This window comes from Sturnus vulgaris, chromosome 2 (genome assembly GCF_052056855.1).
Source record: "Sturnus vulgaris isolate bStuVul1 chromosome 2, bStuVul1.hap1, whole genome shotgun sequence".
NCBI lineage: Eukaryota > Metazoa > Chordata > Aves > Passeriformes > Sturnidae > Sturnus > Sturnus vulgaris.
In genome coordinates this window covers 101536309-101553721 of record NC_142244.1, presented here as the reverse complement: position 1 = coordinate 101553721, position 17413 = coordinate 101536309, and the positions used below count along the sequence as shown (strand labels likewise).

The window sequence follows — 17413 nt, the reverse complement described above, 5'->3', positions numbered from 1 at the left end:
GTTGGGTGTGGGTGGAAAGTGGCGATTTCTGTTCCCAAACTTACGCGGAGGGTAGCGCTTGCGTGAGTGTGTTAACAGGAGCAGGAATGGGGCCCTAGGGAGGGAAGGATTCCTAGTGCACATGGGTCCGTCGGCAGGCAGCACTCACCTTCAGCATTCCCATCCTTTCAGCATGGGACTTTTGGTGTATGGGCTGCTGTCCGCAAGCTCTCTTTCAACCAACAATACATCCAAATTAATTAAGCAGTAATGAAAGTTAGGAGGTTTGGAAAAAGAAAAGATAGAAAAATACAACTGTATCTTTGGTCTGGTTTGCCTCTGGCATATTATTGCTTAAAGGTTGCAAGTGCTAAAGCAGAGCTACAGTGCGTGCCCGAGTGTTAATATGCACTTACTGATGCTGGCACTGTCTCTGGTTTTAATTAAGAAGAAAAAAAATTAATTACTCAGCCAAAGCTAAAGGAAGCTGACAGAATTCCTATGGTTGCTACTTTGTTAAATTAATTCGCATCACCTAATTCCCTAATTTCTGAATGCTTATTAACTGGTTTGTTCCCTAGCTTAGAGAAGATCAGACTCCTCTAGTATTAATGTCTTTTTACTAAGCTTTTTATAAGTTTTCTACACCTCTTTTAATGCACAGTAAAGTGCACTGATTCCTGTAGCCTCAGCAGCTCTCATGGTTGAAACAAACCAACCAGCTGTATTAGCAGCATCAAAAAGCTTGTTTTTCGTTTCCATATTCTGATACTCATTTTTAGACTATTCCTATGTGAAGTCTTGATATTAAATGAAACTGCAAAGTGGGCAGCCTCTCCTCTTGTCTATATCTTACTATCTTCCTCTTAACTTACTTTTACTGGCATGGGTTGATGTCCCATAAGTCTTGGAATGGGGAGGGAAGAGGGATGGAAACAAAAGAATGTTTTTATGTCTTATTAAGAGAAGAGTATTGATTTCCATGTAAAACTGTTCTTAAATGTCTTTGCTGCTAAGTGTATGAAATTGGTTTTTCTTCAGTGAATTAAGTTGCTAGCAGTTTGAAATCAAAACACTGTTTTAAATCTTAATGAGTGATACACCTTAAGGAGAAGCCTATCTTTATTTCAGTTCTAAAATCTTAGCAAAACACTAAAGTTAGTCTTGTGCATTGTGGGTCTGCAGCAGTGTGTGAAGTATATAATTTATGTCCATATAGAATGGGTTGTCCTGAATGTAGCAGTTGGGAAAAGGGGAGTGAAGACAAGAAAACTTTCCTTGAACATTTTGCTCATAATGATGATAATAACAACACAGAATTCCAAGGTCTACCGAGTTCTTTGCTTAGAAGCGTTGTTGGATGACCAAGCTGTGCCTGAGTTAATGGCAGTTTGGTCAGTCAGGAGAGGGGACTTGAAGCAGAAATTTCATGTGAAATACTTCAAAAAGAAGTCACAAAAAGAAGCCTTTGTCAGCTGGCGACCCAGTCCCCTATGAATACGACGTTTTGTTTCTGCTATTGCATAACTGTTGCCTTGGCATTAGGTAGGCTGAGGCTGATGTGATTGTCTCAGCAGGCCTTGTGTGAAGCCCCAGTGCTGTTATTGAGCTTCCTGATCTGATGGCAGGGATGTGCTGGACTGCTTCTCTTTAAGACAGTTTGAGTTTTATGTAGTACTTTTATGTAGGACTGGCTTACCCAGGCTGGTTTGTGTTTTCCTTTTTGGAGGCTGAGAGCCCTCTGCAGCCATTGTTGTTCTTTGGCGTTTTTGGGCACCCTATTTTCAACACCAGATAGGGTTTGCACAGGCTGGATGCAGGGTCCTCAGTAATGACCAGTGCATTGCTTTGTGCATCTCCTGTGAGAAGTCCCACCCATGGGCATCTTATATTGTGGCACACACTCTCTAAAGCATAGTGTTTCACTTAGAAGGTGAGGAGGGGGCCTGTTATATTACAAAATGAACAAAAAAAACAGCAAAAAGTTTTGGTTCCTAAATTTGAAAAGCATGATACAATGCCATTTCTTGGGAACTGCATGTTTTTGTAATTTTATGCTTTTTCTTCTTTGTACTCTCCAAACTGTTGCTTTTTACTTAAAAAAAAAAAAAAAAGTGGTTGGAGCAGTGTGGGTACATATATAATATTTGGGTTGGTTGCTTTTCTTGAAAAGAAATATTGAGGAGAACACTGTCTGCAAACAGAGAATTAAATGCTGACTGTCTTTATGTGGGTTCTAGTCCCGTTTTTCTGAAGCCCCAGTGCAGGAACTGCTGCCTTGTGGACCCTAAAGGACTAGGAATTCCCAGAGGTATCACACTGGGGCCATCTCCTGTCCTTCACACCTTCTCCAGCACATCCAGCTCCATCAGCAGTACTTGCTTCTGTGTCCCTGTAGTTCCTTCCTGCATCCCAGAGCAGACCATCCCTTTCTTGTAGGCATTTTCTTCAGGAGCTCCAGCTTAGGGGCTGTGACCACCCAGAGAAATGGTCCTTGCTTTTACATTAAATGTCTCTGTAGTAGGTTCAAATATTCCCTAAACCAAGTTTTCTTATAAACAGCTGGGGGCTGAAATCTTTTGTGTCTGACATTAATAATAAAATCTGATTAGCTTTGGTCATTAAAGGTGGCTGGATTTCAATTGCCAAGTGGTGTAGTCCCTATTTTCTTAAATCGTATACCTCTTAAACATATTTAACCTTATTCTTTTTAAAAGAAAAGAAACTAATATTCAATTTATCTTCTCATAAAACTTGTGAAATACAAAATTTTATACTGCTGCCCTTTCTCTGTTTCCACAGCATCTTTTTGTGCTGTTAAAAAGTACTTAATTTGTCTTCTCACTGTAATCCTTCTTGTCTGAGAAGGAGGTAGAGGAGAAAATGTTGTGCATTTCAGATATTCGTAGTATCTTAAACAATTTGTGTTTTCACTATATTTACAGGTTCTTCCTCATCCTCTCTAAGTGTGTAGTTCTGTAATACAGGATATCTTCCGTCCTGTGTGTTAATTCTATGTCTGATAGATCTTGAATTGCTACATTTCAGAAAAACATACTGGATGATAGATTGCATCCCTAGGAGGTCTAAACTGACAGCGCCTGATTGCCTTTTTCAGAGTGTTTATAGAATTTTTAAAACCAGTTGGAGTGTCCGGGTGTCTTCTAATCATAGAATATTTTGGTTTGGTCTTTAAAGATCAATTAATCTAACCCCTCTGCTATATGCAGGGGCATCTTTTCACTTGCTCAAAGCCCTGCCTAGCCTGACCTTGAACACTTACAGGGAAGGAGCGTCTAGGGATTTGGTATCCACAACTTCTCTGAAGAATATTTAGTAATATCTAAAGTCCTTACTCTAAAAAAATAAGTCCCGTGTCCATTTCAGGATAAGGTGAAAAAAGTTTGAAACCAAGCCCAGTGATGCCCACTTCCTGGTATCTCTTCTTTTCCTCATACAGGGGAATCACATTGGCTGAGCGGTGCACGTTTTCATGAGCGAGGGTTTTCTTTTCTCTGAGACACACGGTTGTTGAAGCCAGGTGCAAAATAACTCCTCTTATTGTATTTCCACTGGTAGTTTTTGGAAAAATGTGGAGAAATGTGTTGTCTTTTCAGAAGTGGGAGAACGTTGTATCCAGTGAAATGTCACTGCAGTAGAGCATTTGCTGAAGGAACTGCTGTGTGTTGTTGTGTTACCTCGCTCCCCACAATAGCTGCTCTTCCACTGATGGATTTCTCCTCTGTTTGACCTCCCCCACGGGCACCCCAGCTGTGTGTGCCCTCTGCCTTTCCTCAGACATGCACACACCTGGATCCCCTGAGTGCCTGCCCTGCACCTGCCCAGGCAGCACAGCACCTTGCTCCTGTGTGCAGCTCCTGGCACCATTCCCGCTGAGTGCTGAGAGCTTGCACAGAGCCATGGGAGCTGCCTTCCTCGAGCCCACATGTAACAAACTCAATCTCTTCATGGCCCCACAGTGTTAATGTTGTAGAAGATGACAGAGCACATGGCATCTCACTGGGGTTCCAGGCTGGTGAGGTGTGGTGAGACATTTGGGAGGTCCTTTCCAGAGTTCGCTCAAGCACGCTTGTGGCTGCATTGGTTTGAGAGAAATCAAGATTCTTTCTGTTATTCTGGCTGGTTCCGTAAAATCCATTTAGGTATGAGTGCCTCTGGGTTTGCATTGGTGTGAGCAAATGTAAGGAAAGATAGTTTAGTTTCCATGTGAAACATTAAAGATGGTTGTATTAAAGTGATGGGTCCCAGATGAGCCTGCAAGCCTCTCTCTGTACAGGTGCAGAATTCTGTGTGTGGAGGATTACTGGGGCAATAACCACAGTGGTCAAACGGCTAAACAGAGCCCATTGCATCCATTTTATAATTTGGCTTCTTCCAGGTCATGTGCAATGTAGCCTGTGGCCCAAAGGAAGCAAACTTAGCTTGGCAGTACCCAGAGAGGAATCCACATCTCCTGATCCTTTCCCAGCCTTTATTCTGCAGGCAGGTGTGAACTTGAAACAGCTTTGGTGCAGGGATGGCTGTACCAGTCAAAATCCTGTTACTCCTCCCTTCTAAACACAGCATCAGTGGAGATGTCACCATTCAGTGTAACAAATAGGTAGCATCCTATGTACCACTTAATTCTTAGCTGTTTGTTGCTTTCTGTTGCTGCTCTGTCTTGGTGCTCTGGCAGTCATCCTCTCCATAATTATTTGTCTCTTGGGTTTTAGACTTAAAAGCTTTCATGGGGACTTGTGGCTTGGGAAACAATTTACAAGCAACACAAAGAACTATGAGAATTCAACATCTTTTGTTCTCCCTGGTTTTGGAGCTCTTTGACTAGCAGCAAATTTCAAAATGTGAATGGAGCTTATGTTTCATTAACAGAAAGATGTGTCTTCTGCAGAGCTATTGATAGGTACAAACCTTTCTCTGCATCACTTCTGGGCGTGTTTGTTTTATGCTTTGATAGTTCTGTGCATGTAACACTTGGAAGTTTTAGCCTAAAGTTATATGTGCAGCAAAGGACTTTGAGAAATGTTTGTACTTTAATGTTTGGGACTTTTTTTTTTTTTTGCCTGGGGAGAGATGTTGAAGGACTGTGGTTTCAAAGATAGCTGGGACCTGGGTTCATGAGCAAGACTGGACTTCTTGAACTGATTTGAAGTATTCAACGTAAGATACAACTTTCCTATTTTAGTTTGGGTTTTTTTTAATGTCTATTAAGTGCATAAAGCAATCGTTGCATATTGCAGCCTACAGCTCTTGTCTTTGAATACACTCCTTCAATGCCAGTGGAAATACAAGAGTTTTCCTGGTGTAAACCATACATAAATCAGAGCTGGATTACACTGAAGGCAAACAGGGCAAAACTTGTGCAGGAGTAAGGAAGCAGCTGGCCTACCTTCCAGGTGCCGTTTTGTGGCTAAACAGACAGAAAGGACACCTTGAGTTAACAATGCAGCTGGTCAGGAGACCAAACCCAGAGTAAATGATGAGAGTTCAGCCAGAGGAGGATTATGTTTTGAGTAGTGTGCTGGTTTTCTCAATATTGGAAACATATACTTGGGCTTATAGGTTGTTTTGCTGAGCTGGAGCAGTGGAGCCTGCCACTGATGGCTAACTGGGGAGGAATCTGACTCCCTCACGCTGCCAGCAAGGCATGGCTAACTGGGACTCTCCAATGTCTGGGTTTACCTTTTAGTCTGTTTTTGCCAGCTTGCATGTGAACAAATTCACTGAGGCTTCTCAGTCCTAATGCTTAGTGTGTCTCAGTGAAGCTTCTGGGGGCAGATGAGCATTGTTTGCCTGCAGTCACCTGCTGACACCCTTTGAGAGCCTTTCTTTTTTTTCTTAATTATTATTTGGGTTTATATGTGTTTTCTGATTGGATGCAAATGTTCCATGGTATAAGACCTTACTTTAGTCAACTTAAGGCTTCTTTTCAAAATTTCTTAAGTTCAAGCTTCTGTGAATTTCTGTAAGGATTTTCTGGAATGGAGTCCTTGGCACACACCATGCCAACAAACACTGTGCAAGTCTGAACTAGTGCAGAGCACTGGCTGGATCTTCAATACTTTTTTGTAAATTCTTTACTAAATTTACTAGTTTTAGTTTACTAAAATTACTAGTTTGAATTTTCTTGTTCTCTGTGTTTTCTGTATCTTATATTTGTAGTTTTCTTTTTTCTTTGTTTTTTTGAAGGAACAATTTTTGGAAGGTTTCAAGTGATTGCTACTTGTGTCTAAACTTACGCTTTTGTTACGAAAACTGTGTTGACATAAATGTCATGCACTTTCCCAAACAAAAGCATAAAATGAGTTTTTGTATTTGTTAAGCACACAGCTGAAAATAAGTTTGCCACATGGAACTTCCCTTGTGGGAAATTAAATGCTTCTCTTGAGCTGTTTAGGCGTGCATTAAAAAAAAGAAAAAGTCATAAGGAAATGGAGATGTCTAGTGGGAGTATTTGGAGTTCTTTTGGTGCAAGCACGGGGATCTGCTCCAGCACATCTGTCAAAAACCCACAACTTGCAAGGTGTAAAAACAAGAACACTTCATGTAACATCTGCTCATCCTCTGTGATGGGCACAAGTACAAAAAGCTTTGAAATCTCTGAGATATTTGTCATGCCATGTCAAGGGAATGTAACAGAATCCAGTGCATTGTCTGTTACTGCCTGCTCTCCAGCCAGTGAAGTTATTAGGTACTAAAGCTGATAACAGTTCCATTGAGCCAAAGTTTTGCTAAGCAAATGCAAGGAATGCAATGCAAAGGGGGCTTTGCTATGTGTGACTGATGTAGCTTGTGTTAGTAATTATTTCCCTCATGCAATGTATACCTTCACTTCATAGACGTTTCCCCATGCTATGCTGAAATGGAAATGGTGATTTCTCAAGCTTGGTAATTGTTTGATGAAAAGCCCCGAATTCAGATTATGTCTGGGGACTTAAAGAAATAATGATGTGGAATAAAAAATAGCCAGTTAAGTAATTTTTGCTGGGTTTAGCTTGCAGTTGTGTTTCTCCCTTTAAATTATTTTTAAACAGTTTGAAAATACCTGTTTTGTTCCTCAAGCTTTATCTATGAGAAGCATACATAATCTTTAACCTTCTCCTGAAATTCTTTGACCTTTTTCATGTTCTCTACCACTGATATGCTTGCAACACCATGCTTGAGAAATTGTTGTAATCTACCACATACTGAATTCCTCTTATTCTCCTCAGTGGAAACCTCAGGAAAGCGGGAAAAAAAAAAAAAAAAAGAACAAGGAAGGAGTAAAAAAAGTCTTGAAAATGCTGATTTAAAGTAGCTGTGGCAGACTAAAGGTAGGTATTTGAGGAGTGGGTGGAACTGACACAAAACCCAAATGAGGTAGCAGCGCAAGTCAAGACTCAATTGATTTCATCCTTAAACAGTCTGCAGATTTCATTAAAATTATTTTATCTTCCTGTGAAACTTTATTTCTGGATTTTTTTCATGTTTCCTATGCCTGTCATCATAAAGTCTGCTGAATGTTTTCCCATTACCATCAGCTTTCCAGCTTGTCCAAAATGGTTTAGGCTCTTTCCATTATCCTTGCAGAGAGGAAGTGCTTGATATCATGGTCAAACCTTGTCCTTCCCTCCCTCTAGGCTGTTTTCCACTAGGTTTTGTGGGCAGTGCATGTGTGTGGGTAGATATTTCCCTGCCCCCCTTATTCCTGTTGGCATCTGATCCTCTGCTGTAGACTTTCTCCATGAAGTGATGTCCAGAAGTGCTTGCTGGTTTTGCACGCTTGTGAGTCACACGTGGTAGATGAGCACAGCTGTGACTGTGACTTATACTTCCAAGTAATTGATGTGCCTCTCTTAGACACAGAAAACCAGAGAGACTTTAAAAGAAACAGCTTTAAAATGAACAGAAAGGTGACACTTTCTTAAAGCAAAATTAAGTTCTTTACTGGAGGGAGCTTGGAGTCTTAGATTTCTATTTCCACAGTAACCACAAAAAGGCATGGCACACGTGGAATATTAAGTGTTATTGCCAAGGCTAACGGAAATGTCCCAGCTGCTGTTAACACATATAACTGTGTTAATTACTGCACACGGAGTCTTCCGTTCCTATAATAACATGCAAAGAAAAAGGTTCAGGAAAATGCCGGGGTAGTTACAGCCAGCACTAGTTACTTCTCCCCCTAACAAAACCGCATTTAGTTGATAAATACTTTGTTTCGTGTTTGATTAGTTGATATTAGATAGCACTGGCATTTTTTTGGCTGTAGAGATGCCGGCAAAATAGTTCAATATGATGGCTGTAGGATGGCTATTGACTTTCTGAAGGTTACCTACTCTCTTAGGAAGAACTATGTTCAAAGTGGTTAGAAAATTAGAAATGTTCCTTATTTGCCACAGAACTGTTGGGGTTTAACTGAAGGATGAGAATTGAAATAATGCCTGAGTTTCTGTTAAAAAAAACCCAAAGAAGCCCTACGAGTTACTTGGAAGTGTAGTGTCTTTGTTCATTAGCTCATTAGCTGTTCCTCTGGCCTGCTAACTGGGCTCCCTGTGCAGGACCCGAAAAGAGACTGATGAGGATGTTTTGGTCAGGACAGAGGTATTTTCTTTGCAGTAGCCATGAGAGGGCAGAGCCTGGAGCTGTGTGGGTGCACCTGGGTTGCTGTTTATACCACCCACATCACTGCCAGGGATGGAAGTAAGGGACTCCTGCTTCTGCGAGGAACATGGGCATGGCTTGTGGGGCAGGAGGGAAGTGTGGCATGTGGAGGGTGTCTGCCATTGTCTTTCACTGTCCTGGGCTTGGTGAGCATTTTTGCCTGTAAATCACGTCTCTTTATGCACTTTCTTATTGGTGCTGTTACTGGTACTGTTCATTTTCCTATCTCATTGCTATGTCCAGTAACTTGTACTTAACGCATAATCTCTGCCTTTTTTCTCCCACCAGAGTGGGAGAGGAGGGGAGTGGCTTGTTGTTTTCTTTTTAACTGGGGAGTGCCCTTCCTAAACCAGGACAGTGGACTTCATAAGAAGACACAGAAGGGGAAAAGCAGTTCTCCAGCTAAAATGTGAGTTCCCAAAGCGCTCCTTCCTCTTTCCCATCATACAAGACAGGTTTATCAATTCAGAAAATGCCATCATGCTTGTTTAAGTTCTCATCTACTGTAATCCTTTTAAAAATACTTGATCCTTAAACCCCTTTTTTTTAGGGATGAGACTGGTAAGATTAGTAGGAGGGAAGCATGCCTTTTTCCTTCCATATGTGTTTGTGAGCGTGACTGCTGTGCCCACTTCCCACATGGTCAGTAGTCTGTCTTCTTCTGCATGTGTGAAACATCCCTTATGTTGGCTCCTGTACCTTGTAAATAAAGTGTTTTCTATTGCCTTACTCAGAAAATATGTCAAGCTTTTTGTTACATATGCTTCCTTGCTCCGACACTTGTGCTTTGCATTTGCATGTGGGTCTTAGATCTCTATGGAGAGAGATTTATTCTCCCTATCCAAGTTTAAACATAGGAGAAAAATCATGGAATTGTAGGATGGTTGAGATTGGAAGGTGCCTTAATGATTGTCCAGTTACAACTCTCCTGCCATGGACAGGGACACCTTCCACTAGACCAGAGCTCCATCCAACCTGGCATTGAACACTTCCAGGCATGGAACATCCACAATTTCCTTGGGAAATCTGGTTACAGAGTCTCACCACACACATAGTAAAGAATTTCATCCTAGTATCTAATCTAAATCTGCCTTCTTTTCAGTTTAAAGCACTACCCCTTGTCCTATCACTACACTCCTTGGTAAAGGGTCCCTCTGCATCTTTTCTGTAGGTTTCCTTCAGGTACTAGAAAGTGCTGCAAGGTCTCCACAAACCTTCTCTTCTCCAAGCTGAGCAACCCCAGCTCTCTCAGCCTGTCTTTGTAGGAGAGGTGCTCCAGCCCTCTGATCATCTTTGTAACCTCCTCTGGACCTCCTCCAAAGGGTCGATGTCCATCCTGTGTTGAGGATGCTGGACCCCAGACCTGGATGTAGTGCTCCAGGTGGGATATCACACTGGCAGAGTAGTGGGGCAGAATCACTTCCCTCAACCTGCTGGCCATGCTGCTTTTGATTCAGCTCAGAGTACAGTTGTCTTTCTGGGCTGCAGGTGCACTCTGCTGGTTCAGCTTTTCATCCTCCAACACCTCAAGTCACTCTTGCCAGAGCTGCTTTCAGTTCACTCATTGCCTGGCCTGTATGCATGGTTGAGATGGCCCTGACTCAGGTTCAGGACCTTACATTTGGCCTTGCTTAGCTTGCCTTTATTTGCCGTTTTAATGCTATTTTCTTGTGTCAGGCTAAATCACTGACATCACAGCAGTATCCCAAAATTTAATTTATCCTGAGCTGTTGCATGTGGTCTCAGAGACATTCAGAGACATTCTGTGCACTCAGGTGACTTCCACATCACAAGTGGACTTGTAGCAGTAACCTGTGCTCTTCTGTGGCAGACACGGGTGGAACTGTGACACTTAAAGCCATCAGGCTTGGCAGCTGCCGTGTGCCCTGCTTTGTCCTGAAGGGGAGAGCTGGGAAGAGCACCCTTGTGACAGCCTGCATCTCAGGCATTCCATCGCACTTGGGATGTACTGTGCCAGTGCTTCCTGCTAGGAAATACTGGCAACGAATTTAAAATCCTTCCCCTAGGTCATCATGACTTCAAGGAGCTTTTGCACTCACTGTCTCAGAAACTGCCTTTCTTCACTGAGCATGACCTGCCAAGGCAGCTAGGTTTCTCTTAAGCACTGAAGTTAATGATACAAAGCATGAAGCTTGAGAGGAGGAGATCGGAATTGCAGCACTTTCTACCTGTGTGCTCACTGTCAGTGTCCCTTCTGTGGGAGACTAGAATGAGCAGGAGATTTTTATGGCTGCAGGACTAAGTGTTGGCCACGACTTGGACATCTGTGATCCTTTCTGCATGGGCTTTTGAGGAGGGTGCTCATATGACCTTTCTGGGCTTAGTGTGAAAGAAGACAAGTTTCTTTTTTTTTCTCCTGGTGTCTTTTTGTTGTTTGTTCTTTTATTTGTTTTATTAATGAAGTACAAAAGAAAAGACTCTCTTCAGATGTAACAATAACATTGCATAAAAGGGTCCTCCTCGTGTTTGTGGAGGCTGCTGACACACTCTTTGGTTACATCAAGCCCTGTGGACTAGGTGGCTTCGAATCAGAGGGTAATGACAATGCCCCTGTATGTGGTACAGCACACAGGCAGAGTGTGGAAATCTGGTAGTGCTCTGCCTGGGCTGTGTAGCTTCTCTCCTCTCAGGGTTCATGTAATAACCTAAACTTAACCTCTGTTCACATAATCTTAAATTAGCCATTAACTCAATCACACGCTGGCATGCAGACTTTTTCATTTCCAGTTTTGCTTGGGAACACCAACTCTTCAGTGTCTTTTCATGGAGCTATCTGTGGGCTTACCTGTGTTTGTGTGGTAGGAGTTTGTTCAAGGAAATACCTTCCCAAAAGTTAGTCAGGAGCTGTGTTCCCCTGCAGACACGTGGAAGAGGCAGGGCAGCAGTTGGCAGTAAACGTCACCATCATCTTTTGTTTCCCTCATAGCTATGGTGACCCTGGATGTGAGACCAGGAATGTATGCACTGGAGATGATTTAAGGAAATGTGCAGCACTGCATACTAATTGATTTGGGTCATGGTACTCACAGGATAAGTGCAGCAGCTTCCTGCCTCCCAAGTGGTTCCTGTGGTTCTCATGTGAACCTCTTTGGCTTATGCCAAGAAAAAAAACTGTGTAGTAATTAAAATTAACCTGACCTGCTTTAGAGGATCCTGATTTGAATTAGGGCATGATTATTAACTCTATTTGACTTTGCTAAATCTTTCCCTTTGCTTCCACATCGTTCATTTCCTTCCATTCCATCAGCTCAGTAACTGGGGTAGAATCTGTTTATATGGAACCCCTCATCTCTGTGGAGGAGAGCAAGGCTTGGCTAACACAAAGCACAAGCCTTGGTGGGACTCTGTCAGTGTGCAGAGCTCAGTGGCTGATGGGGTGTCGTGCTGTCCCATCTCCAGAAAGCCAGCACTATGGGAGTAGAAAATGGAGAGTGAAAAGATAACTTTGTGTGCATAACTGATCTGACCGCTGTTCTTCTCATGGGTCTAAAATAGTTAACATAATTTGACTGCTTGGAGTTTACTGCATTAAATCCAAGTCCTCTGAGCCATTGTCTTTTATATCTGTGTGTGGGAAATTCAAGAAAAGCAAGAGTGCAACAGAGTTTTGATCTCAAACCATGGGAGCTTCATCAGTTTGAAGGCTCAAAGTCCCTTCCTTGTGGTTTTGAGCTAGATGATGTGCCTATTTTTTTCTTTATATGTAGAAGACACCATTATAATGTGTCTTCAAGCCCTCTGTTGGCTGGGTAATAGGTGAATAGGAGTTTTCATTAAAAAGTGCAGTAAAGCCTCTTTGAAAAGGAGCATTTTGCATTGGGTTGTCTTTTCATCAGGTCACAACTACAGAGTGCCAGTTTCAAAGTGTCTCATATGATAGCTGTGCTACTTGTTTTCCAAGACATTTTTCAGATGGGAGCCATTGGGAGCTGCTAAAGTGTTTTCCTGAATTCTTCTCTGGTATAGTGCCTGGATGCCCTGATGCTCCTGCCTTGCTCTGCTGTGCCATACAGTGGTGTGGTAAGGTCCTCCATGACTGTGATCTCTGGTGATGGAGTGAATATTCTTCTTTTTTCACTATTTGTTTGGTTTTACAGTGTTTAAAAAGTTGATGTTGGCAGAAAAACAAAAACCAATAGGATTATTTTTTTTCATCCAAACAAGCAGGATGCTTGTATTAGAAGGGTCTTCCTCTCAAAAAACTGATATATTTTTTTGGGAAAAAAATGTTTAACATGCACATTGTGTTATGCTGCCTTTTTTTTTCCTTCTGAAAGAATTGTCTCTGCAGTGAAATGAAATTGATCCCTAGTTTGAAGGCTCGTATTGGACATCCCCTTAGCTTGGGAACAATTTGAAAGGAAAGCAAATGTATGAGTTGTACAAAGAGGCTGTGTTTTTTGGCTCTGATTTTTCCTGATTCTTCCTTTGAAGTTCTAGTTTATCTTTAGAAAACATGAGAAATTAGAGGCCACTAAACATAATTTTCTGCGCTCTTATAAAATGATTAAGCACTGATAATATCTAAACATGGCAGTCTCTTATTCCTGTTTCAAGAATCACATTTTTGCAAGATACCATTGATCTCGTTGATTGCAAGATACCCCCACTAGCTGTAAGGTGTCTCATGTACTCCAGAGAGCATCTCTTTGCTGTCTCCTTGCTTTCTGTGCAAGGATCAGTGTCCTTCAGAGAGCTGCAGATGCCTAGTTCTTTAACATTGCAAAATCTCTTGGTTCCTGCTCCTATCCAGCCATTGTCTGTTGTAGTCCTTGAATGCTGGGAAAAAAAAAATCACAAGACCTGCTATTATTTTGGAGGCTTTTGTTTGCTGTTTGTTTTCTGAGCATTTAGTGGCTGGTACTTACTTCAAATTTTCCTTCTTCCATGGTGATGAATGGAAATCTACTTTTTTTTTTCCTCCTATTTCATAAGAAAAGACGAAGGCTTTCATGTATGCTTTAGAACTGGGACTTGAGCTGGGCACCAGATCTTGATAAACTTGGTGATAGCATTGCAAGAGGCAGTTCAAGTGTAGCTAGCATGTTTCTTCTTATATAACTGTAGTATCTTTGCTATTGCTTTGGGAAAAAAAAGGCTCAGTGTGTTCCACTCTACCTGCCCCTGCTTTTTATGCTCTTCTCTTTTGTACAGGGATTACTGTTGCAGATCTATAGGAAAGCATAAAGCCCAGGCAAACCCTGAGCCTCCAGAGCCTATGAAAGACCTATGTTTTAAGGAAGCATATCTGAAAGGAAATGGTGGAAACAAAACAGGGATCCCTTCTTTTGGTAGGTGGTACCTATTTGGTGTCTGGAGGAGTACTGTAGCCTACAACAGGGATAGTACATTTCAAATGCTGAAAATACTCTGGGTTTCTTCCCCCATCTCTTCCACCTAGTTGAACAAGATCTTGCTATTTATTGTCTGTATTTGAGTGATGTCATATGTCTGCTGATACTTCAGTGCATTCCCTGTTTGGTCACTAAAGAGACTAAATCAGTTGTTACATCTTTGTTACAGATGTGTAGTTTAAAACCAATAAACTTGTGAGTGTGGGAACAGGGATTTTCATAGTATGTCATTAAGGAAGTGTTGCAAAACTGATGTAAGGGTCATATTTTTTAGCTCTGTAAGCTCTGCGTTTTTCAGGCAAACTTTGCCATAACAGAGCAGTTAGGAAGCAGTGGTTAATGGGTCAGACAGGCCCAGGGGGCTGAACTGGGGTTTGCTCAGCCAAATGTTAGTGCTTTTTAATCAACGCTGTATTTTGCATGCAACATTCTCTTCCTTCCCCAAAGCCATAACAAAAAAAAGGGTGTTCAGTTGGGTCATGTGCAACATCTGTCCTTTACTAAACCAGTTAGGGAGGTACCCCAGTGAGGAAAGAGAAGCTGCCTACAGCTACTGCTAGAGCATCTTTTCACCTCTGTGGCTTTGGCTGTCTGGGACAAGCAGCTGTCAATGAGAATTTGTGTGCGGTCCTCAAACCCCAATTTAGAAGAAAAGGACAATTTCCTTTTAGATTTTGTGCTGCATTTTTACAACAACTGCAAAATTCCAGTAAAATTGTGTCATGAAAATTGGAAGTGCAATTAATTTACAGTAATAGGAAATAATTGCATAGATTTATTTTTGCCCTGTTTAGCTTCCTTAGGTGTTAGGCTACTTCACACTAAAGAATTGTTTTGTCAAATCCCTTTGCTGCCACCTGTTCTGTCTCCAGTAAATGTAATTAATGTGATGGTAGGAATGACAGAGGCTTTGGCCTCTCTTGTCTAGATGGTTTATATATTCTCCACCACAGACTATGTGTTAATTGGACTATCCTGATAAGTTTCAATTTGCTTTGGTAGAGGTCTTTTTTTTTGACAAAAAGCTCCATGGAGGTCAACTGAACTTTTTAAAAGTTCATTGCAGTAACAAAGCCTCAGTGAACATATAGTGCAGGCATCTTTGATTTGAACTTTTTAAGTTCAGCTGAACTTCTTCCAGTTAATGGGAGTTTATTAAATTCATCACCCAGAGCAGGCTGAGTCTGTGCTGTATTTTAGCTAAGAAACATGATTTACTGGAAACTTACGTTCCTTTGCAGCAGTCACCAGTAAGAGCAAACACTGGTAACTTTCTTTTTTAAAGTTCTGAAGTAATTCACTCTTCCACGGAAAGAAATATGAGGATCTACTTTGAAGGGACTCACAAGGATGACTGAAGTCCAGCTCCTGGCCCTGCACAGGCCAGCCCCAAGAGTCACACCCTGTTCATGAGTGCTGTCCAGTCACTTCTTGAACTCTCTCAGGCTTGGTGCTGTGACCACTTCCCTGGGGAGCCTGTTCCAGTGCCCAGCCACCCTCTGGGTGAAGAACCTTTTCCTAATATCCTGTCTAAACTTTCCCTGACACAACTTCATGCTGTTCCCTTGGGTCCTATCACCAGTCACCAGAGGCCCTGCCCTGGTGCTTTCCTTCATGAGGAAGCTCTAGATTGCTGTTGCTTTACTGTTGCAAAGAACAGCACAGTTAACTTGCTTTTGCCTTGTTTTGGGTGAAGAGCTTAAAAATAAAAGCAGTAATTACTTTTTGGGGGTAATTTTTCTACAAAATATTATGGCAGTGGATGACTTTCCTCTGAAACTTCCAAAGCCAAATAGTTTTAAAGGTAATGAAGATTGCTTTGAAGTGGATAACTCCTCTCTGGAAAGCCTGGACTAGTTGTCTTCTCATAATGCTCAGTGTTGGCCTCTCCCATTACATGGAAGCTGCAGAGAGGCAGTGCGTCCAAGCGGAAGTATAAAATGTATATTGTTAAAACCCAAAAAAGCTAGAACACAAAACCAAATGCACATTTATTTAAATAACCGATTCTCAGAGGAGAACTGTGTTTCAGGGTACAATCTGTTAGCTTCACATCCTGATTGGTATGGAAATTTGTCCCAGTTCAGAAATGCAGTTATAGTTGTGTCTCCTCAGATGCACCAACAAGCAGCTTTGAGAGCTTGAGAGGCAATACTTGGTTTACTTGGCAGCAGAACATACAAGGAGTCTGCTCACTCAGAGTCTCTATGTGCATACTTGTGTTAAAAGACATATTGGAAAACACCTGTGCACAGCAGGCAGACTCTAGCTGATTTGAGACACTGCAGTAGTGATTTATTGCTACTGCAAGTTCTTGCTTGCTTTAATGGATAGGAAAAGTCATATTTTGTGTTAGACTTAGAAGCAGAAAAAAATGGTTTGGAATGGTGTATAAAGCATGACTTGGAATAATTTTTATTTGGTTGAAACATTGCATTAAAGACCAAATGAAAGACTTCCTTAGCTTTGTTTTTTAGGTAAGTAATTACAGAAATATGCATTGGTATGTGATAATCCAGGAAACTACTTCTGGTTATAATGAAATCTACCAAACATGATTTATGCTACGAGCGCAATCTTGGAAATGTGACTGAGGATCACCACTATAGCAATGAAGTACAATGCAACTTGGATACAAATGATAAGCTTATGTAAAGAAATTATTTGTGAAAGCATGGTTGCTGGCCCCTAACAGACATTTCAGGCGAGTAATGCAGCAATGTGCATACAAACTTTGACTTGGAACTCTTATTTTTCTTTTCCAGAACCACACAACACTTTGTTTTTGCAACTCTGTTGTTACCACTGTTTTCTATCTGGCAACCAGTTGTACTAGGAAAAAACTTGATCTGTGGTGGAGATTATAGTATAATTTCAAATTTTATGGTGTTTCATAGTTGCAAAATACAAACCAGGGCTTCTTCATGTACATTTTGGGAAGGACTGTACTGATTGCAAGGACTGCAAGAGAGCAGGCTTTTCTGAGTTGCATTTTTCAGTCTTTTGTAAAAGCGTAGAAAACACCACCAAATATGAGTTAATGTTTCAGTAGTGAAGTGCTAGCAATTACTTTTACAGCAGACTTCCTGAGTAATTATTCCTCTATAGATAACTCCCCTTGTATGTGAGTCTAATGGTATCAATTAATGCTGTAATACATAGACTATTTCAAAACTGCTTTATACTGTGCATAAACTTTCATCTCTGAAATGCTGAAACTCCTTTAGATAGAACCATACTTAAACCTACATGTAGCAGCTAGGTGGCAGAAACTGTGCCTTTTTAAAATGAAGTGGTACTATAAGCAGCAGTGTTGCTTTGTAGTGACTGTTAAGTTTCTTTAAGAGAAAAAAAATTGTGATACCTTTGTATTGCCAGAAATGTATCCTTGGAGAAGACAA

The 17413-nt window shown here is 41.4% G+C and overlaps 1 protein-coding gene across 4 annotated transcripts in view; it reads left to right on the top strand.

The window, feature by feature from the left end:
• The window catches only part of GPM6B (glycoprotein M6B), a 106715-nt gene that overhangs the window by 1021 nt on the left and 88281 nt on the right, over nt 1-17413 (top strand). The gene's annotated exons all lie outside the window — the stretch shown is intronic.